Here is a 22207-nt window from a genome sequence, read left to right as displayed (position 1 = left end):
ACTTCATTTGTCTTTTAACCTCTATAATAGGTTTATGAGCAATTCATCAACTACTACCAATTTGTCTTTGCAAGTGAGATTTCTACTTTCCTATATATACATCTTTTTAATTAGTGCCTTTTCTTTTGTACTCAAAGGAATCCCTTTAATATTTTTTATAACACCACTAACTCCTTTACCTTTTGCTTGTCTGGAAAACTATCTGTCCTTTGAGCCTGAATGATAAATTTGCTGGATAGAGTATTCTTGCTTGGAAGTTCTTTTTCCTTTCAGTGCTGTGAGGACATCATATCAGATCCTTCTGGCCTACAAAGTTCCTATTAAAAAATCTCCTCCTAGTCTTATGGGAATTCATTTGTTCATAAATTTGTCTTTCTCTTCCTACTTTGATGATCCTCTCTTTATAATTAACATGTAAACATTTAAAGATAATGTATCTTGGGGCACCTGGGTTGCTCAGTGGGTTAAAGCCTCTGCCCTCGGCTCAGGTCATGATCCCAGGGTCCTGGGATCGAGCCCCACATGGGGCTCTCTGCTCAGCGGGGAGCCTGCTTCCTCCTCTCTCTCTCTGCCTGCCTCTCTGCCTACTTGTGATCTCTGTCTGTCAAATGAATAAATAAAATCCTTTAAACAAAGATAATCTATCTTTGGGTATATTTCTTTGTGTTCTCCTACTTAGAACTCTTTGGTCTTCATGCATTTGGATGTCTGTTTCCTTCTCTAGGTCAAGAATGTTTTCAGTCCGATTTCTGTCCCTTTCTTGCTCTCTTCTTCCTCTTAGACCCCTAATAATGTGGATGTTAGCTCATAAGAGACTAGCAAACTATCTTCATTTTTCTTTCTTCTTCTTTTTATTGCACTTGTTCAGTGAGTTCCATATCCGGTCTTCAAGTTCACTGACTCTTTTGCTTCATCTAGTCTGTTGAAGCCCTCTAACATATTATTCAGCTTAGTTATTGTATTGTTCAGCTCTGGGACTCCCGTTTGTCATTTAAAAAATATTTATCTCTTTCATCAAGTTCTCACTGTATTCATCCTGTCTTCTAAGTTTGGTGAGCATTTTTATGACCATAACTGTTTTTTTTTTAAAGATTTTATTTATCAGAGAGAGAGAGAGAGAGAGCAAGCACAGGCAGACAGAATGGCAGGCAGAGGCAGAGGGAGAAGCAGGCTCCCTGCTGAGCAAGGAGCCCGATGTGGGACTCGATCCCAGGACCCTGGGACCATGACCTGAGCCGAAGGCAGCGGCTTAACCAACTGAGCCACCCAGGCGTCCCCATAACTGTTTTTTTGTTTGGAACATACTACTCTGTTTCTTCATTTTGCTTGACTGTGTGATGATTCCTGTGCATTAGATGAAGCAGCAACTTTTTCCTTTTTGAAAAAGTGGCCTTATCACTTAACCTCCCCTAGCTTTTGGTTGTCTAGGAAATCTTTTAATTGTCCAAGCCACCTATTTTATTTTTAAGAGCTCCCAGTTGTTGAGGATGTGTCAGGACCTTTCAGTATCCCAAAGCGAAGGATCTTAGCACCAAGGCTGAGACTCACTGGAAACCTGACCCTCAAGTAGCCATAACTGAGGTACACAGATACATGTAGTCTTCCAGGTCCACAAATTTAAGCTCCACTGGCCACCAGAGACTGACAATCAGTATGTATCCCTTGGTGGACAGTTAGAAAAATTGGGGCTCCAAATGAGTGGAGAAAGCAGCAAGCTGTAGCAAAAGGGGAAAATACAAAAGTGGTATCCACCAGCCTACATTCCTTAAGAATATATTCGGCAGGGTGTCTGGCTGGCTCAGTTGGTGGAACATGGGACTCTTGATCTCGGGGTCATGTGTTCAAGTCCCACGCTGGGCATAGAGCTTATTTAAAAATAAAAAGAGGAATTATGCAGTCCTCTAAATGTATGTCAGACTTGAAGCCTACACGCCAGCCTGAAACTCAGGGAGAACCAAATAAGCCTCTTTCACAGAAAGACTGCTGGTGTGTTTCAGTCTCTTTTCTGTGCAGTGCCCTGGGGGTAGTAACCTGCTAAGAACCAATTTTCCAGTGTTACACTCCTGTGGGAGCCATGAATTCAAACAATCCTGGATAACCAATTCAGGTGACTGAGGGGTGATCCTGGGTAGCAGCCACAATAATAATGGCACCAGATGAGTATAAACACTCTCTCACAGGAAATATTGGTGCTCTATAGCATGTCAGAGGTAGAGTTTGAAGATGGTCCCAATAAGGACGGGTTGTGGGGAGGGGAAAGAAAAAGCAAAGAGGTTTTGTTTTGTTTTGAAGATTATATCTAACAAGGGCACCTGGGTAGCTCAGATACTAAGTGTCTGCCTTAGCTCAGCCCTGGGATCGAGCCCCACATTAGGGTCCCTGCTCAGTCTCTGCCCCCCCAAATAAATAAATAAAATCTTTTTTTTTTAATATTTTTATTTATTTGACAGAAAGAGAGAAATCACAAGGAGGCAGAGAGGGAGGCAGAGAGAGAGAGAGGGGAGGAAGCAGGCTCCTTGCGGAGCAGAGGGCCCAACTCGGAGCTCCATCCCAGGACCTGGGATCATGACCTGAGCCGAAGGCAGAGGCTTTAACCCACTGAGCCACCCAGGCGCCCCAAATAAATAAAATATTTTTAAAAAAAGATTGTACCCAACAGCTGGAGCATGGTAGAAAGAGAATGCAAGATGCTATCCACCACCTCTGACCCACGATCGTATTTCAGCAGGCTCCTAGATGTGTGTTACATTAGATGGTTCCCTCCCGGGCCTTGCTTTCAGATTACCAGAAGACATTTTAACATAACATCTGGAGCTTCTTGACTGGCTGCTTCTGTACTGGGTCCTCAGGCAGGTGAGTTCAAGTGCACCAGCCCTTTGTTAGCCATTTCTTAGTTTGCTAAAGCCTTGTGGGTTTTGTGGACTCAAGCTCCCACTTGTTGTGACAGCTGAATATTTGATGGTTTTCTCTCTCAGGTTCAGGTCTTAAAAGTTGGGGTACCCAACATAGGGTTCAAAACCCTTGCTCTTCACAGGGAAGCTGCAGGTTTTGAGGTCCTCCATGATTGTGGATCACCATGCTGGGAGTCAGATTTATATAGAGATTATGTCTTAACCTCTCCTATGATTTTTTCCCCTCAGTTTTATAATGTTTAAGAGTTAACTAATTTGGGGGGTGGCATATGGGTGGCCCAGTCAGTTGGGCATACAACTCTTGATCTCGGCTTAGGTCATGATCTCAGGGTCATGAGATTGAGCTCCGTGTTTGACTCCCTGTTCAGTGGGAGTCTGCTTTAGATCATCTCTCTCCCACCCCTCCCCTCACTCATGCTCTCTTATAAAAATCTTAAAAAAAAAAAAAAAGTCAAATTTTTTTTTAGGAATTTTTCCTCAAGAAGTTGTTCCATAGGTAGTTGTAGATTTAGTATGTCTGTGGAAGGATGGGACTACAGGATCTTCCTGTGTTGCCTTTTTTTTTTTTTTTAAAGATTTTATAGTTATTTGGGAGAGTGTGCGAGAGAGCACAAGCAGTGGGAGCTGCAGAGGAAAAGGGTTGAGCAGCTAGCCCCATGCAGGGCTCCATCCCAGGACCCTGAGATCATGCCCCGAGCTGAAGTCAGACAGCCAACCAATTGAGCCACCCAGGCACCCCCTGTGTTGCCATCTTGAACCAGAATCCTTTTGCCTTCTTGATGCTAGCCATTCTAACAGGTGTGAGATGACTATCTAATTTTCATTTTGATTTGTATTTTCCTGATGGTTAGTGATCTTTTTGCATATCTGTTGGACATTTGGATGTCGTCTTTGGACAAATGTCTAAGAGATCAGCAGAAGGATTAATTAGATTCTTGTTTCTTTAATTGAGTTATAGGAGTTCTTATAAAGAACTATTTTGGATATTCAGCTGATAATATGATAATATGGCTTATAAAAATTTTCTCCCATTCTATAGGTTGCTTTTTCATTTTTTTTTTTCTGCAGAAACTTTTAAGTTTGCTGTTGTCTTATTTGTTGATACTTGCTTTTGGTGCAGTATCCAAAAAAATCATGCCAAGACCAATGTTGGGTACCTCCTTCCTTCTGTTTTCAAGGAGTTTTTTGGTATTATATCTCAAGTTTATGTGTAGTGTAATATAGGAGTCCTGTTTCATTTTTCTGCATGTGTAATGTCAAGTTACATTTGAATGGTGTTCTTGAACCTTCATGTTGAGGTTGCATTCGTGTAATAAGCACATCATTTTGTTCTTAAATGTATTGTTATTTGTAAATAACAATGTGTTGAGGGGCTAGTAAATATTATAGGGGAGCTAAACCTTCTTGACACTGCCACTAGTTAAGCTTCCCCATGTCTAACTGACAAAAGAAGTGAATCCTAAGACTGGTTTAATTTTCCATATTTCCTGTATCTTTCCTAAAGTTTCAGTACAAAATCCCTCATTCCTTACTCTTTCATTTCTGTGCTTTCCATTTTCATTTCCAATCCATAATCCCCCCTACTTAAAATTATCCTAATTACATGACTTTCAGATAAATATTTTATCGGAAAATGATATGGCTATGAAAGAGGTACACAGAAGTGAGTCCATGTGTGCTAGAATTTCACACATGCTAAGTTAATTATGTAGAGATAATTATCTGTGAGTCTCAGATAAAAGTGAAGCAACTTGCCTAAGATCATACAGTCAGTGAAGCTCAAATTGGTCTATTTCTAAAGTCCATGTGTTTTGGCTCCACAATGTGGGCTCTGCACAGTAGGAGCATTGTGGGAAAAACCAGGCCAGATTTGACACAGTTCTTTGAGACAAAAAGACCAGTCAGAAGAAAGAAAAGTGATTGAAATCATGGGTTATTTTTCATTATCTTTTTATAATGTCTTTTTTGTGTGCCTTGCATGAAGGGGAAGGCCCGGAAAGCCCTTTTGTCTGCTCATTAACTTATTAGCATCAATAGAAATGTTTTTAACCATGACTAGCCACTCTGTCTCCTACTTTTCTATTGGTTGTGTTAAAAGCAGCATGATACTGGAAGTAAGGGAAAGGGAGAGGCTGAATAGGAGACATTGCCTATAGAAATGATAGTCTTTAGTTTCTTTTACACTGATAAATATATCAATTCTTCCATCAACCCCGACTTAGCACATTTTCGGACACATCCGTATGTATCCCCAAAACCAGAATATTTCAGTAACTGCTTATTGGCATGTTTTGAATTATATGGATTCTCCATTCCTCAGGTCAGACCCTCTTTCAGTGTACTAATTTATCATTTTCACATAGATTAACAAATCATCAAACATGTCTTGAAATCATGCTGAAGGGTCTGATTAGGGTAAAATAGGTTAGATGCAATTTTATTGCTCCCAAAAGACTTTCAAAGTACACTGCTAATTTGAATCCTTGAATAACATAATTCTCTGAAAATTAAGTCACAAATTTGTCCAAATTATTATTTTCTGTGATTATTACGTTTAGTTATATGCATCTAGAATTTCTCTGAGATATGCCTATTTTTCAGTGTGTTAAAAAAAGTATGCACAATGCCAAATTTACTCAAAGACCCATTTTTTGCTAGTCTTCACCTAGTTAAGAAATCAAACATTTACAAGAAGCAACCTAGCATTTCATAGTACATCTTACTGGAAGTCTCTCTTCATTATCATTTGAGCATTATATAAGTAGCGGAAGTCCTGAATGAGTTGGAACAATTACTTACTTCTGCAACTCAATGTGAGAGAACATGATAGTAGCTTCCAAGAAAGAAACAGAATATTTGGTAAAGCTGACAAATTTCTCTATACATTTGTCTGAAAAATAGGTGATGGGAAAAGTTTCCAATTCCCCGGTTGATAGGCAACACAATAACTGAGAGAGATGGTGGACTCTGAGAAAGAAACTGAGGGTTTTGGAGGGGAGGGAGGTGGGGATTGGGGGAGCCTGGTGGTGGGTATTAAGGAGGGCACGGATTGCATGGAGCACTGGGTGTGGTGCATAAACAATGAATTTTGGAAAACACACACAAAAATATTAAATTAAACTTTAAAAACGTTTGCCCTGCAGATATAGCCAACATGTATAAATAGGCCATGATGCCAGGGGAGTCTCTTCAGGCAAAATACACACTCCCCTGGGGAGAAAGCTAGCCCACAGTAACACACCTGCCTGGCAGAGCTAGATCCTATCAATGATTCTAAAGCCAAAAAAGCTTTCAGGTACCTGTCTAAAGGTAGATCCAGTTGTGGGAATTTCTCAAAATTAGGATTCACCAGAATGAGAACAAGCAGCCTTTATTTGCTGTTTTATTGACAGAATGTAATTATATATTAAAATATACAGTATCCTCTTCTATTATGAGTAATCAGGGCATGCAAATGTGCAGATTTCATCCTTACATTTGAACATGTTTCACTGGAAGACAAGCAACAGTATTTTTTCCCCCTACATATCTTCCTGAGGGAAAACAATGGATCTTTGAAAATTAAGGTTCTTAGGATTTATTTACTGTATCTTAAATAAGGATAATTCTTATGAACTTATCCCAGATATCACGAAAAAAGGAGATGATACCAGTTTTATAAATCCATCTTGAATTTGTATGTTTCGTCTGCATAATTAGCTAATTCTCCCCTACACAGATTGTGTGAATCTCTGAATTGCTTTTGACTCAAAAAACAAATCTAAATCCTCATTGAGCCTTTCCTAGGATTTTAAACTCCAGATGAAATCAGATTGTGTATAGTTTCTGTGCCTTTCTATAATATCCAGAGAAAATATATTTTCTATAAATATCCAACACTACCAAGAATTTGTAAAGACTATGTAATATCTATTCCTAATTGCTCTCAGGCTATTTGTTTCTGAATTCATTCAGCTTGTGTTTTTTTCAGTCATAATCTGCTTTTGAAGCACTGAAACTGACTGGACTAGGTGAGCCCTGTTCTGAGGTCATGCGTACAGAAAAGGGTTCATATCAATCATCAAATGTCAGTGTGAAAGTGGAACAATGAAAGAAAAATATACAGGTAGCCTCTTTCATGTCTGTCTGCATAGTATAAATATAAAAATGATTATTTTCCTTCCTAGTAATATTTAAGCTAATTACTTAGGCAATAAACAATTTCAAAGGAAGAAAAGTCCAAGATAGTGCAATAGATCCATGGAAAAAAGCCCGAGAAAAGTAATTTTATATATTGTTCAAGGTTGTCAGGCCCAAAAAGGATAGTAAGAGCAGCTTCAGTAGAGCTAGATGTCTAGGAATGGACATGATCAATGTAACATGGAAGAAAACCTTAGGAAGAGAAAATAGAGTTGCTCAAGGTGAACTTCCCAGTGTCCCTTCAGATCAGTGCTGTTGACTCATCTGGTCAGGATAGAAAGAATTTTCAATATGGTGATGGCACGCTTCCTACAGAGCATATTGTAGGGTCGCGGAAAGATGATGGACTTTCATGTCAGACATTCTGGAGGGTTTGCCTTTGCCACCTAGAGCAGTACCAACTTTAAGTTCCTTGAATTTCCTCATCCTATCTCATTTGTTAAGGACTGTGTGAGACACCAAAATAGCATATACACACCTCGAACTCTGCCTCTTGTGCATGCTGGGACCCACCCAGAAATACCAGTAGTCTCTTCAATGTTCATAAGGCTTGCCTCACTGTGCTATAGTGATTTTTCCATTCTAGCCCACTATCAGGAGATAGGAATATGGACAGAAGTACTGCAATCAGGAGTCCAGAATCATTCTAGCACTGGCTTTCTTTTCACCTTGTTGCTGGATCTTGGATAAGTAGTTCACGCTCAGACTTTCATTATGTTTTTCATGATAACGTAGGGTTACATTAAGATTTTATTTGACAGAGACAGAACATCAGCTGGGGAAGCTGCAGAGGGAGAGGGAGAAGCAGGCTCCCCACTGAGCACAGAGCCCAATGTGAGGCTTGATCCCACAGCTCTGAGATCATTGACCTGAGTCAAGACCAACAGTCAGATGCTTAGCTGACTGAACTACCCAGGCACCCCAGGATCACGTTATTTCTAACAGGTTTCTCAAATCTTATGTTTTATGATTATTACAGAAGGGAGGAATGCTAATAGAATTATCGATGAGACATAGTTAATTCTTTTTTTTTAATTTTTATTTATTTGACAGACAGAGATCACAAGTAGACAGAGAGGCAGGCAGAGAGAGAGGAGGAAGCAGGCTCCCTGCTGAGCAGAGAGCCCGATGCGGGGCTCGATCTCAGGACCCTGAGATCATGACCTGAGCCGAAGGCAGAGGCTTAATCCACTGAGCCACCCAGGCGCCCCGAGACATAGTTAATTCTTAACAGCTAAAGCTAAGCTCTAAATTGTGCTATGTAGCAAAATACATTTACCTCTTAAAAATTAATCTGGAATGGCGTGTCTGAGTGGTTCAGTTGGTTAAGTGTCTGACATTGGCTCAGGTCATGATCCCAGAGTCCTGGGATTGAGCCCCACATCGGGTTCCCTGCTCATTGGGGATTCTGCTTCTCCCTCCCCCTCCTCTCCCTGCTCCCCCTGCTTATTCTCTCTCACTTTCGTTCTATCTCAAATAAACAATTAAAATATTAAAAAATTAACCCAAACTATGGCAGCCTATACATACTCTCCAAAAATTAGAACTGCATTTTATACAAATACTTATTTTCAAAAGCATAGGCCTCTCAGTCCAGTTAGAAAAAAGCCATTCACCGCTGTGACAAGAACAGTTGTATAAATTCATTTGGGGTTCACTTTTCATTGCAGGATCCCTGCACAATTTTCAAATATCATGATGGCATTAACATGATTACAGCTTTCTCAATTTCCAGGTGACTAAACCAAGATCCAGAAAAGTCAGATGAATTACCCAATGTTCTCCCATGAGGAACAAAGTTGAAATAGAACATAGTTATTTTGATGCCCCAGATTCCCATTTTCCCCACTGCAGCCCCCACCCCCCACCATCATTACCTGATCCTAGACTCCTGAAGAACTCATTTGCTTTTGATAAGCTCAGACATGTCATTTTCACTAAGTGCTGCTTCAGTTTTTTCAGGGGAAAGGATATCTCTAGTTTAAATTCAGCCGAAATAACACCATCTCAACCGAGAAGATCACTTACATCCACCCAACGTGTACGTCGCTTTACTTTGGGGTTGATAGTTTGGCTCTTTTTTAAGGAAATTGATCTTTCACAGCCACTTAGTACTATTTCTCAGAGTCCTACAGCAGTACTTCGCTAAATGGCATCCAGCTCATCTGGATATGTTGAGTTTCCAGATCATAAACTCCTAAAGGGCAGAGTCTATGATTATTTGGCTAACTTTATATCGCTGTGACTGTGGATGCTTAATAAATACTATTTCATGGTAATGATGATGATGACAAGTTAATGCTCTTCAAAGTGTCAACCAATCAGTCAATTTAGTGAAAGTCAAACCGGTCATTTGATGTTATAAAAAAAAAATCCAGTTACTTGATTGAATGAATTATTCAGATTGTAGCTGTTGCTTTTCTGCTTTTAGAGACATCACATTAAAGTTGTTTCCATATTGAAAAGAGTCAAGGGAAAGAGGCAACGTATATATTCATTAGTAGCCAATTTTTTCCCATCAGTCAGAAACTACAAAAAAGCTGAGTAAAACTTCTGTTGAAATTAATAAAATATAATCATATAGTGGCATCGACGCTTAGGAATTTCATGTAGGTAGCACTTCTAAGCCATTAATTTATGGCATAATATCCTTGGCAGATGAACTCCCCAGCTCAACTTCATTAATGATGGCCTTGCACGGTTAGAATTGAGTTCTCAGGCCATTTTTTTAACTTATGTAACTTTAACCTCTATACTGACTTCAGAAAAATCAAGTAAAAGTAAATCCAGTGAAGACAATAAACAACGGATATTTCCAGCAACAGAATGCTGAGGATCATCAGAATAACTTGATAAATGCTTAGCACACACCTTTACTCAAATCTTTATCTACAACTTGACAAAAAGAATAAAAGCAGAGGATTTACTAACCAATTTCATGACTTAATTCTAAGGGCCAAATGTTCTTACTACAAAAGGGAAATGTGACCTAATGGAGGTGTTAGCTAACTCTATGATGGTAATCATTTTTACTATATATGTGTATCAAATCAACACATTGTATAACCTTAAGCTCATGCAATGTTATCTGGGAATCATATCTCAATAAAATTGGGAAAAATACAATAATTGGCACTGTAGAGTTTATGGACTTATAGGAACATAGATCAAGGGAACAGGAGAGGTTTCATGAATAGATTAACTCACGTATAGTCAAATGATTTTTAAGAAATTTGCCAAGGTAATTCATGGGGAAAGAGTGATCTTTTGAGGAAATAGTGCTGGGAAAAATTACATAGACGTAGACACAAATAGAAAAAAACTGAACTTCAATTTGACTTCACACAATATATCAAAATTATAAAACTAAGAATAAAGCAGGAGATAATCTTAGCAACCTTGGATTTCACAAAAATGTATAAAATAAAATAGAACACATTAATAAAGTAATAAATTACAGTTCCTCAAAATTATAAGCCTTTGCTCTTCAAATGGTAATGACACAATGATGAAAAGGTGAGCCATGGACTGGGAGAAAATATTTTCAGTGAAAATAAGTGACGAAGAATTTATACCGATAATATTTACAAAAAACTTTAAGAATTGTTAGAATTTATAAACCACTGAATTAAAAGTGGGTGAAATACTTGATAAGTTAGCAAGAGAAGGAACTCAGCAAATATGTACATTAAATTATGCTCAGTACCATTAGCAATTAAGAAAATGTCTATTAAAACCATAATACTATACCACTGCATACTACTAAATTGGCTGAAATTGAAAAGTCTGAAAATACCAAGCACTGGTAAGTACACAGATACAGTACTAGTGGATATTCAAAATGATATAATCACTTTGAAAATAGTTTGCAGTTCCTTATAATGTTGAAAATACACCAGCCATTCCACTCCTAGGTATTTACCCAACAGAAATGAAAGCATATGTCTACACAAAAGATTGTGCATGAATGTCCACAGCAGCTGTATTTGTAATAATCTCAAACTAGAAAGAAAACATATGTCTTATTGATATAAGTAAATGGATGAAAAAATTTCAGTGTATCACATAACAGAATGTTATTCGGCAATAAGTTATTGATATGGACAAAAGCTTAGATGTATCTTAAAATAATTAGGCGGAGTGAACAAAAGCCAGAAAATAAAGCATCCCTACCCAAGAATTCCATTTATAAATAAATCTTGGTAAAATGCAAAGTAATCTATACTGATAACAAATATCACTGGTTGCTTGAACAATGGCGGCTGGGTTGTCTAGGAAAAGAAAGATTACAAAGAGGTACCAGAAGGCTGTTAGTGGTAAAAGACTATATAGCTGGGGTAAGCTTCTGGAAATGTTGCCAATCAAGTAGACTCATCCTAGACCATGATCAAAACTCGAGCAGTTCATTTCATTTGCCATTCAATTATGACCATGTAATAAAATAAATACTTAATGTTTCCCAGTATGCTAAATCTTAATTCTTTTAAAATTTTTAAAAGATCCTGTGCAATTGGTAGTATTATTACTACTGCCATTATATAAGCAGAGAAAATTATCCGAGGGAGATTTATTCACATGGAAATTAAGAGTTCCTCAGTAGAGGAGCTAGCATTTGAACAATTAAGTTAGTCAGAAAGTTGTTGGTGTGCCTAACCATTACTCTCCACTGCTTGCCTCTTCTATCTTTATGATGTACAATTAATAAATAAAAATTATATGTTTAAGGTGTACAGGGTGAGGACTGCCTGGGGGGCTTAGTTGGTCAAGCCTCTGCCTTTGGCTCAGGTCATGATCCCAGGGTCCTGGGATCCAGTCCCACATCATGCTCCTTGCTTAGTGAGGAATCTGCTTCTCCCTCTGCCTGCTGCTCCCCCTGCTTGAGCACACCTGCTCTCTCTGACAAATAAATAAATCATTTAAAAAATCAAAAAGTGTACAAGGTGATACTTTAATAGACATATTATTGTGAAATAATCATACTAATTAACATCCATCACTTCACATAATTGCCATTTTATTTTTCTTATGTTGTGGTGAGAACACAAGGGCTACTACTGTCTTACCACATTTCCGGTATAAAATACAATATTCATTAATGTTAGCCATGTTGCTGTACACTAGATCTCCAGAACTTATGGATCAAACATAACAAATTTTTTACGCTGAGACCAACATCTCTGCCCCCCCAGCCAAGCCCAGATAACACACATTCTACATTTTTTCTACGAATCTATTTTAGATTCTACATTTCTGTATGATCATATATTTTTTATGTGTGGATATATGTGTATATGTGTGTGTGTGTGTGTGTGTGTATGTGTGTGTGTGTATTGATACACAAAAGATACATGTGCTATATGTATTTCTCACATTTCCTTTATCCATTCACCCATTAATGGACACGTTTCCATGTCTTGGCTACTGTGAATGCTGCTACAATGAGCATAAGAGTGCAGGTATACCCTTTGGATACATACCTAGAAATGGAATTGCTGGATCATATCGTACTTCCATCATTAGTTTTTTGAGGAATCTCCATTCTGCTTCCATAATGGGTATACCATTTACATCCCCACCAAAAACGTACAAAGATGACCTTTCCTCTACATTCTCACCAATGCTTGTTATTTTTTGGCTTTTTAATAAAAGCAATTCTAAAGATGTGAAGCAGAATTGCATTGTGGGTTTGCTTTGCATTTTCCTAATGATGAGTGATACTGGGCACCTTTTCATATACCTTTTGTCCTTCTCTAAGTCTTTTTTGGAGAAATGTCTGTGTCCTTTGCTCATTTTCTTTTAAGTTGAGTTACTTTGCTAATGAGTTGTAGATGTTCCTTATATATTTTGGGTATTAATAACTTACATGTGGTATACAACCATTTTCTACTATTCTGTAAGTTTTCTATTCACTCCTTTCCAGAGCAGAAAATTTTTTTTTTTTAAAGATTTTATTTATTTATTTGACAGACAGAGATCACAAGCAGGCAGAGAGGCAGGCAGAGAGAGAGAGAGGAAGAAGCAGGCTCCCTGCCAAGCAGAGAGCCCGATGCGGGACTCGATCTCAGGACCCCGAGATCATGACCTGAGCCGAAGGCAGCGGCTTAACCCACTGAGCCACCCAGGCGCCCCCAGAGCAGAAACTTTTTAATTAGATGCAATTCTACTTTACTGTTGTGGCTTTCACAGTTCTCTGTGTCCTTGATTTTTGACTGTATTATTGTAGTATGTCTGTGTATGGTCTTCTTTGAATTATCCCTCTTTATAGTTCTTAGATCTCCGTGAATCTGGATATCCATTTCTGTTCTACATTTTGGGAAGTTGATGGCTATTATTTCATTAAATAATCTTTCTAACTTTTTTCTCTTTTCTCCTGCTGATATTCCAATAATGCAGTTTTTAAATGTTCCTAAATTCTGTTGTACTTTTTCCACCTTTTTCTTCTTTTTTCCATTTTCTTTTTCTGAGTGCATAATTTCAAATTACTTCTCTTCAAAGCTTAGTAATTTAGATTTTATTTTTGTAAAACTCTGTTGACCAATATTAAAATGTTGTAATTGTGAGCATCTTTTCATGTGTCTGTGTGCCTTCTTTGGAGAAATGTCTGTTCATGTCTTGTTCCCATTTTTTAATCAGGTTACCCATTTTTTTTAGTATTGAATCGTATCAATTCTTTTTATTTTGGTTGCTAACCCTTTATCACATATGTCACTTGCAAATATCTTCTTTCATTCAGTAAGGTTGCCTTTTAGTTTTGTTGACTGTTTCCGTCACCTTACAGAAACTTTTTATTTGAAGTAGTCCTCCTAGTTGGAACTCAGTATCGCTTGCATCAATATCACTGATTATCAGGGACAGGAAAATCAAAACTACATTGAGATATTACCTCACACCTGTCAGAATGGATACAATTTAAAAGAAAATAAAAACAACAAACACATGTTTGATGGGGATGTGGAGAAAAAGGAACTCTCATGCACTGTTGGTGTAAATGTAAACTGGTGCACCCACTGTGGAAAACAGTATGGAAAGTCCTCAAAAAATTAAAAATAGAACTACTCTATGATGCAAGAATTGCATTGTTGCTTACTAACCCAGAAAATACAAAAATGCTAATTCAAAGCTATGCATGCACTCCTGTTTACTGCAGCATTATTTACAATAGCCAAGCTATGAAAGTAGCCCAAGTGTCCATCACAAATAAATGGATAAGGAAGAAGTGGTATATATGTGTGTGTGTGTGTGTGTGTGTGTGCATGCGTGCACACTGGAATATTATTCCACCATAAAAAAGAATGAAATCTTGCCATTTTCAACAACATGGATGGAGGTATAGAGTACGTTGCTAAGCAAAGTCAGTCTGAGAAAGACAAATACCATGTGGTCTCACTCATATGTAGAATTGAAGAAACAAAACCAATGAGGAAAGAGAAGAAAGAGAGAGAGAGATAAACCAAGAAACAGTCTTCACTATGGAGAACTAACTGATGGTTACCAGAAGGGAAGTTAGTGGTGGGTGAGGTAATAGGGAATGGGGACTAAGGAGTATACTTACCATGATGAACAACAACAAAAGTGGTGGGAAGGAATCTTTTCATTAATGTTAAATAAACACTGTATGGGCAAAAATTGCAGCTATAAACAACAAAAAATACAGTGATTTTAAAAAAACACAAATTTTCTGAAGCACATTCTGTTTCTGTGTAGTCCAGACTACTCCTCCTCTCATTTCTTTATATTGCCTAGCATTCCGTCCAGCCAGTCTCTTAAGCCATAAATCTGCTTATCCATTCCACCACATCCAAAAAAAAAATAAAAATAAAAATGCTATAATTGCATTTTGAAAATTACAAAACACAAACAGTCCATGATAAACACACTGATCTCCCATGGCTGACTTGGATTTGGATAGTAAGTTTTTTATGTGTCATAGAAGGGAACTTGCTAAGTATTATCACCTTCATGAAATCTAAAAGGCTGGTGTTAAAAGTTGTTACTCTTATTTGAATATTTTAAAACAGGCCAGATAGTTTGGATTACCTTTCAGATTTTCAGGGCATGAAAGAGACACAAACAGAGGACTCAAGATCATGTTTTAGCACATTTAGAATAAATCTGTTTACAGCTATAATAAAAATACCTTCAACTTTCAGATATTGAAAGAAAATATCCTAAAACAGGTTTTTTTTGAGGGGGGAGAGTTACATCTTCATAAAAAATAGTATATTTTTTGTTGGATTATCCCTTTTATTATTATAAAGCATCCGTCTTTGTCTCATTTAGTTTTTGTTTAAAGTTCTATGTTGGGAGGCACTCGGGTGGTTAAGTCAGCTAAGCATCTGACTCTTGATTTTGGCTCAGGTCATGGTCTTGCATCATGAGATCAAGCCCTGCCATAAGGCCCAACACTGGGCATGGAGCCTGCATAAGATTCTTTCTCTCCTTCTCCCTCTGCCTCTCCTCCCCAACTTGTGCACATTCTCTCTCTCTCTCTCTCTCTCTGGAAGAAAAATAATTAAGGCCTATTTTGTCCAATATGAGTATTGCCACCCTGGCTTTCTTTTCATACCCATTGGCATGAAAAAAAAAATTTTCCATTCCCTCACTTTCAATCTACTTGTGTCTTTAAGTCTGAAATGAAATCTACTGTAGGCAGCAGTTATCTGGGTCTTGGTTTTTTTTAATCCATTCCATCACCCTATGTCTTTTGGAGTGAGAAGTACATTTCCATGCAATGTATTGATTGATAGGTATATATTTATTGCTTTTTTGTTACTTGTTTTGTGGCTGTTTTTGTAGTTCTTCTCTAATCTTTCTCTTCTTTGTTCTCTCACAGGTTGCTGGCTTTCTTTAGTGATACACATGGCTTCCGTTTTCTTTATCTTTTGCATATCTGTTACTGGATTTTGATTTATTTGCCATTAGATTTGTAGGCATCATCTTCTTCAATCACAGTCTAAATTAAGTTGATAGTTGATCACGTTTGAGCCCATTCTTTCCTCCTCCTTTCCCCCACATTTTAGGTAGAGGATGCCATACTTTACATCTGTTTATTTTATGAGTCTCTTAACTGATTTTTATAGATGTACTTATTTTTTACTGGTTTCGTTCTTCCTACTTTTCTTATTCTTACTTATATCCTTTCCTGTCCACTCAGAGTCCCCTTTAACAGTTTTGTAGGGCTGGTTTAGTGGTGATAAATTCCTTTACCTTTTATTTATTTCTCCTTCCATTCTGAATGACAGTCTTTCTGGATGGTGTATTCTTGGTTCCAGATTATTTTCCTTTCACACTTCAAATAGATCATGCCAGTCTCCGCTGGCTTGCAACGTTTTTGCTGAGATATCAGCAGATAGCCTTATGGGGTTTCCCTTATATGTAACTATTTTCTTTTGCTGATTTTAAAATTCTCTCTATCACTCTTTTGCCATTTTAATTACTGTGTGTCTTGCTATGTGGACCACCATGCCTTGATTTTATTGAGAGATCTCTGTGCCTCCTGGATATAGATATCTACTTCCTTCTCCTGGTGAGTGAAGTTTTCAGCTATTATTTCTTCAAATAAATTGCCCCCTTTCTGTCTCTTCTTCTGAGAGCCTTAGAATGTGAATGTTAGTTTGCTTGATGGTGTTCCTGAGTTCCCTAAGTCTATTTTCATTTTGCATAAATTTTCCCTCACCTGTTCAGCTTGATTACTTTCCATTACTCTGTCCTCCAGGTCACTAATTCATTCTTCTGCATCCTCTAGCCTGCTCTTTATTCTAGCTATTGTATTTTTAATTATACTTGTTGTGTTCTTCATCTGATTGGTTCTTTTTTATATCTTTGTTAAAGGGTTTACTTTGTTAAGGGGCTTACTCCGATCTTTTCTCAAATCCTATATCTTTATGATCATTACTTTATATACTCTATCAAGCATATTAGTTATATCTGTCTTCTTTAGGTGTCTTGCTGCAGTTTTGTCCTATTCTTTCATCTGGGACATATGCCTGTGTCTCCTCATTTCCTCTAACACTGTGTGTCTGTTTTTTTGTGCTAGAAAAATCAGCTCCATCTCCTGCACTTGGAAGTAGTGGCCTTATGAAAATAAGTGCTATAGTGTACCCAGCATGGTGCATAACAAACATAAAAGAACTAATTGATAGTAATACAATAATAGTAGGGGACTTTATCACTGCACTTACATAGATGGGTAGATCATCCAAACTACAAGTCAATAAAGAAAGTTTGAATGACACACTGGACCAGATGGATTCAACAGATCATTCAGGACATTCCATCCTAACACAGCAAATACACATTCCATTCAACTGCATATTCTCCAGAACATTCTCCAGAATACATCACAAATCAGGCCACAAAACAAGTATCAAGAAATTTGAAAAGATCAAAGTCTACCATGCATACATGCTGACCACAACACTAAGAAAATCAAAATCAACCAGAAGAAAAAATCTGGAGGGAGAACAAATACATAGAGATTAAATAATATGCTACTAATCAATGAATGTGTCAATCCAAGAAGTCAAGGAAGAAATTTAAAAATACATGGAGAAGAGTAAAAATGATAACATGGGTCCAAAATCTTTGGGATGCAGGAAAAGCAGTTCTAAGAGGGAAGATTATAGCAATACAGGCCTACCTCAAGAAGCAAGAAAAATCTCAAACAACCTACCCTTACACCTAAAGGAGCTAGAAAAAAGAACAAACAAAATTCAGAACTAGTAGAAGGAAGGAAGCAATAAAGATTAGAGCAGAAATAAATGACCTAGAAACTAAAAAAAAAAAAAAAAAAAAAAAAAAAAAAAAAAAAAGAAACAGGAATGCGTGGCTAGCTCAGTTGGTAGAGCATGCTACTCTATCTCAGAGTTGTGAGTTTGATCCCCATGTTGCGTGTGAAGACCACTTAAATTAAGAAAAAAGAAAGGAAACTGAAAAAAATATTGGAACATATTAATCAAATCAGGAGCTTGTTCTCTGAAAAGACCAAGAAAATTGATAAATCTCTAGTTAGACTCATCAAAATAAAGAGAGAGGACTCAATCCAAATCACAAATGAAGGAGGAAAAATAACAACCAATACCACAGAAATACAAGCAAGTGTAAAAGAATATTATGAAAAATTATATGCCACAAACTGGGCACCCTAAATTCCTAGAGACACATAAATTACCAAAACTGAAGCAAGAAGAAGTACAAAATTGGAACAGACCAATTACCTGCTGTGAAATTAAATCAGTAATAAACAAGCCTCCCAACAAATAAAGTCCAGAACCTGACAACCTCTCAGGTGAATTTTTACAAAACATCTAAAGAAGAGCTAATACATATTCTTCTCAAAACTTCCTAACTAATAGAAGATGAAGCAAAATTTCCCAGTTAATTTAATGAGGCCAGCATTACCCTGATGCCCAAACAAGATAAAGATTCCACAAAAACAAACAAAAAAACTACAGGCCAACATCTCTGATGAATATCGTTGTAAAATCCTCAGAAAAATACTAACAAGATGAAGCTAACAGTACATTAAAAAAATCATTCACTACAATCAAGTCAGATTTATTCTAGATGTGCAAGTGTGGTTCTATATTCAGAAATCAATCAATTTGATACATCACATCAACAAGAGAAAGGATAAAAACAAAGTAGTCTTAGAGGAAACCTTAACATAATCAAGGCCATATATCAAAGATGCACATCTAGTATCATCCTTGAAGGGGCAAAATGAGAGCTTTTCTGCTAAAGGCAGGAATAAAATAGATTTCTCCACCCTCACCACTTTTATTCAACATAGTGCTGGAAGTCCTAGCCACAGCAATCAGACGACAAAAAGAATTAAAAGGCATCCAAATCGGTAAGGAAGAAGTGAAACCTTTATTATCTGCATATAGAGAACCCTGAAGAGTCCACTGGTAAACTACTAGTACTGATAAGTGAATTCAGTAAAGTCATAGGATGGAAAATCAATGTACAGAAATTCATTGCATTTCTATACAGTAGTAATGTAGCGGCAGAAGATCAATTTAAGAAAAGCATCCCATTTCAGTTGTACCAAAGATAAGATACCTGGGAATAAACCTAACCAAAGAGGTGGAAGACCTGTACTCTGAAAACTATAAGACACTGATGAAAGTAACTGAAGATAACACAAAGAAATGGAAACACATTCCATGCTCATGCATTGCAGCAACAAATATTTTTTAAATGTAATATTACCCAAGCAATCTATAGATATAATGCAGTCTTTATCAAAATAGCAACAGCATTTTTCACAGAACTAGAACAAAAAAATCCTAAAATTTGTATGAAATCACAAAGACCCTGAAAAGCTAAAGGAGTCCTGATAAAGAACAACAGAACTGTAGGCATTACAATTCCAGACTTCAAGTTATATTACAAAGCTGCAGTAACACAGTATGGTACTTGCACTGAAACAGACACAAGAGATCAATGGAACAGAATAGACAGCCCAGAAATAAAGCCATGATTATATGGTCAATTAAACTTCAACAAAGGAAGCGAGAATAGGAAATGAAAAAAAGACAGTCTCTTCAACAAATGGTGTTGGGAAACCTGGACAACAGTGTGCAAAAGAATGAAACTGTAGCGCTTTCTTAAACCATACACAAAAGCAAACTCAAAATGGATTAAGGACCTAAATGTGAGAGCTGAAACCATAAAAATCCTAGAAGAAATCCGCCGTAGCAACATTTTTCTAGATCTGTCTCTTGAAGTAAGGGAAACCAAAAACTATTGGCACTACATCAAAATAAAAAGCTTCTGCACAGTAAGAAAACAACTATGAAGACTACAAGAAAACCTAATGAACAGGAGAAGATACTTACAAATGATACATCTGATAAAAGATTAGTATCCAAAATATATAAATAATTAATACATTTTAGTACATACAAATATATAACCCAATTAAAAATAGTCCAAAGACCTGAACAGACATTTTTCCAAAGAGGACACCCGGATGGCCAACAGACACATGGAAAGATGCTCAAGATCACTCCTCATTAGGGAAATGTAAATCAAAACCACAATGAGATAACACCTCACACCTTTCCGAATGGCTAAAATTTAAAATACTCAAGAAACAATAAATGTTGGCGAGGATGTGGAGAAAAAGGAACCCTTGTGAGCCATTGATGGGAAGGCAGATTGATTCAGCCACTGTGGAAGAGTATGGAGGTTACCCAAAAAGTTAAAAACAGAACTACCTTATGATCCAGGCATTTCAGTACTGGGTATTTATCCAAATAATACAAAAACACTGCAGATATACATACACACCTATGTATATATGTATGTCTAATGCAGCAGTATTTACACTAGTCAACATATGGAAGCAGCCCAAGTGTCCATCAATAGATGAATGGACATACATACACACAATGGATTATGCAGCCATTAACAAGAATGGAATCTTGCCATTTTCAATGACTTGTATGGATCTAGAGAGTATATTGCTAAGCAAAACAAGTCAGAGAAGGACAAATACCATGATTTCACTCATATGCAAAACTTAAGTAACAAAAGGGAAGGATGAGCAAAGAAAAGAAAAGACAAACTTGAGAAACAGACTTTTAACCCTAGAGAACAGAGGGCTATGAGAGGGGAGGGGAGTGGGGAATGGGAGAAATAGGTGAAGGGGATTAAGTATGCACTTAGCTTGATGAGCAATGAGGAATATATGGAACTGTTGAGTCACTGTATTGTAAGCCTGAAACTAGCATTTTAATTCCAGCGTAGTTAACATCCAGTGTTATGTTAGTTTGAGGTCTGTATAAATAAATTAATTAAAATAAGTGTTTGTTTACAATAAGTAAAGTAAATGATAATGTTCCATGTCACTGCATATACAAGAGTTGTTTAACAGTAATGATAATTGGGGCACCTGGCTGGCTTAGTCAGTGAAACATGCAACTCTTGGGGTTGTGAGTTTGAGCCCCATGTTGGAGTTAGAGGGTAATAAATAGTAATGATGATTATAAATAATGAAATTATGTTGGTCCTGAATTTTGAAAAACATGATCCTATTGATCAATTTTTCAACCAAATTCTTTGTTTTATCATTGTCAATGAATTCACATTGTATACAAAGATAAAACAGACATAATAAATCTCAAACTATTCCAATGCCTAAGAAATTTTCAAATTAACTAATTATCTTTGTTGCTTGCCAAATGCTTTATTTTTAATCTCAAATTTAACTCAAAGCTTGACATATAATTTAATACTTGTTTACACTAGCTAAATTATTTGGTCCCATTTATATAGCGTAATACTTTGTGTAAATGTTTTGAACAGTTTTTAATACTGAAAAAACCACTTGATAATTTTAATCACAATGGATAATTCATTAATGTATTAATGCTTTATTCAGTGTTTCAAATTGTATAAAGTTCGATACAGGGAACAATCTGATAACTATTCAATATGCATTTCTACCTTTTAGTGACACTTCACCAGGAATTTGTTATTCCATTCAGTTGGATTATATGCTTCCATGTATGTGATTTGATAAAAAAAAAAAAAATATGTGCACCATGTTGAGTTTTTTCATTTTAACTTTTTCTTTAAGGAGAAGGCTAGTGATTTTGGAGGTTGAATAATGCAGTATAGAAAACATAGGGAAATGGTACAAAATGACACTTAAAACCAATGCCTGTACTCATCTTTTTGTGGTTATGACTAAGTATTAATTTGTGTTACTCACTTTTCTTTAGAAGATAAATCAAAGCCATGAATTTGAATTTGAGGTGTATACACAATACATACACAACTTTATGCAAGACCTTCCATAAGTAACGCTACATTTTAAAATGCTAGAATCTGATTTGTCTTTTGATTCATGCAACAAGAAAAGAACATTCAGCGAGGGAAGGTTATACTCATAATGAAGTTCTTAAATTTGAAAATGTCTTCTCCCTTTGTACAGGCTATGTGGATTCATTAGAAGAAAAATGTCAGTCACAGCTTTAACACCTTAACTATGGAAGGGACTAATGAGAAAGCACTTTAGAAGGTGAGACTTCATGTTCATTTTGAAATAATTGGTCTTCATTTTTCTTCTTATAGAAAAAGTTTTAATCAGTTTATCATAAATCTAT

At 36.8% G+C, this 22207-nt stretch overlaps 1 long non-coding RNA gene across 1 annotated transcript; it reads right to left on the bottom strand.

Annotated features, from left to right (window-relative positions):
* Window positions 1-996: 996 nt before the first annotated feature.
* On the bottom strand, window positions 997-18351 carry LOC116583463. Its single transcript, XR_004282746.1, has 3 exons — window positions 18262-18351; window positions 3270-3272; window positions 997-1008 (listed from the first exon to the last, which is right to left on the bottom strand). It is a non-coding gene; the product is annotated as an uncharacterized LOC116583463 (long non-coding RNA).
* Between the last annotated feature and the right edge of the window lie 3856 nt (window positions 18352-22207).

This window comes from Mustela erminea, chromosome X (assembly GCF_009829155.1).
Source record: "Mustela erminea isolate mMusErm1 chromosome X, mMusErm1.Pri, whole genome shotgun sequence".
Classification (NCBI taxonomy): Eukaryota; Metazoa; Chordata; class Mammalia; order Carnivora; family Mustelidae; genus Mustela; species Mustela erminea.
The sequence above is the reverse complement of the archived record's forward strand: the minus strand, read 5'-3'. Positions and strand labels throughout refer to the sequence as shown.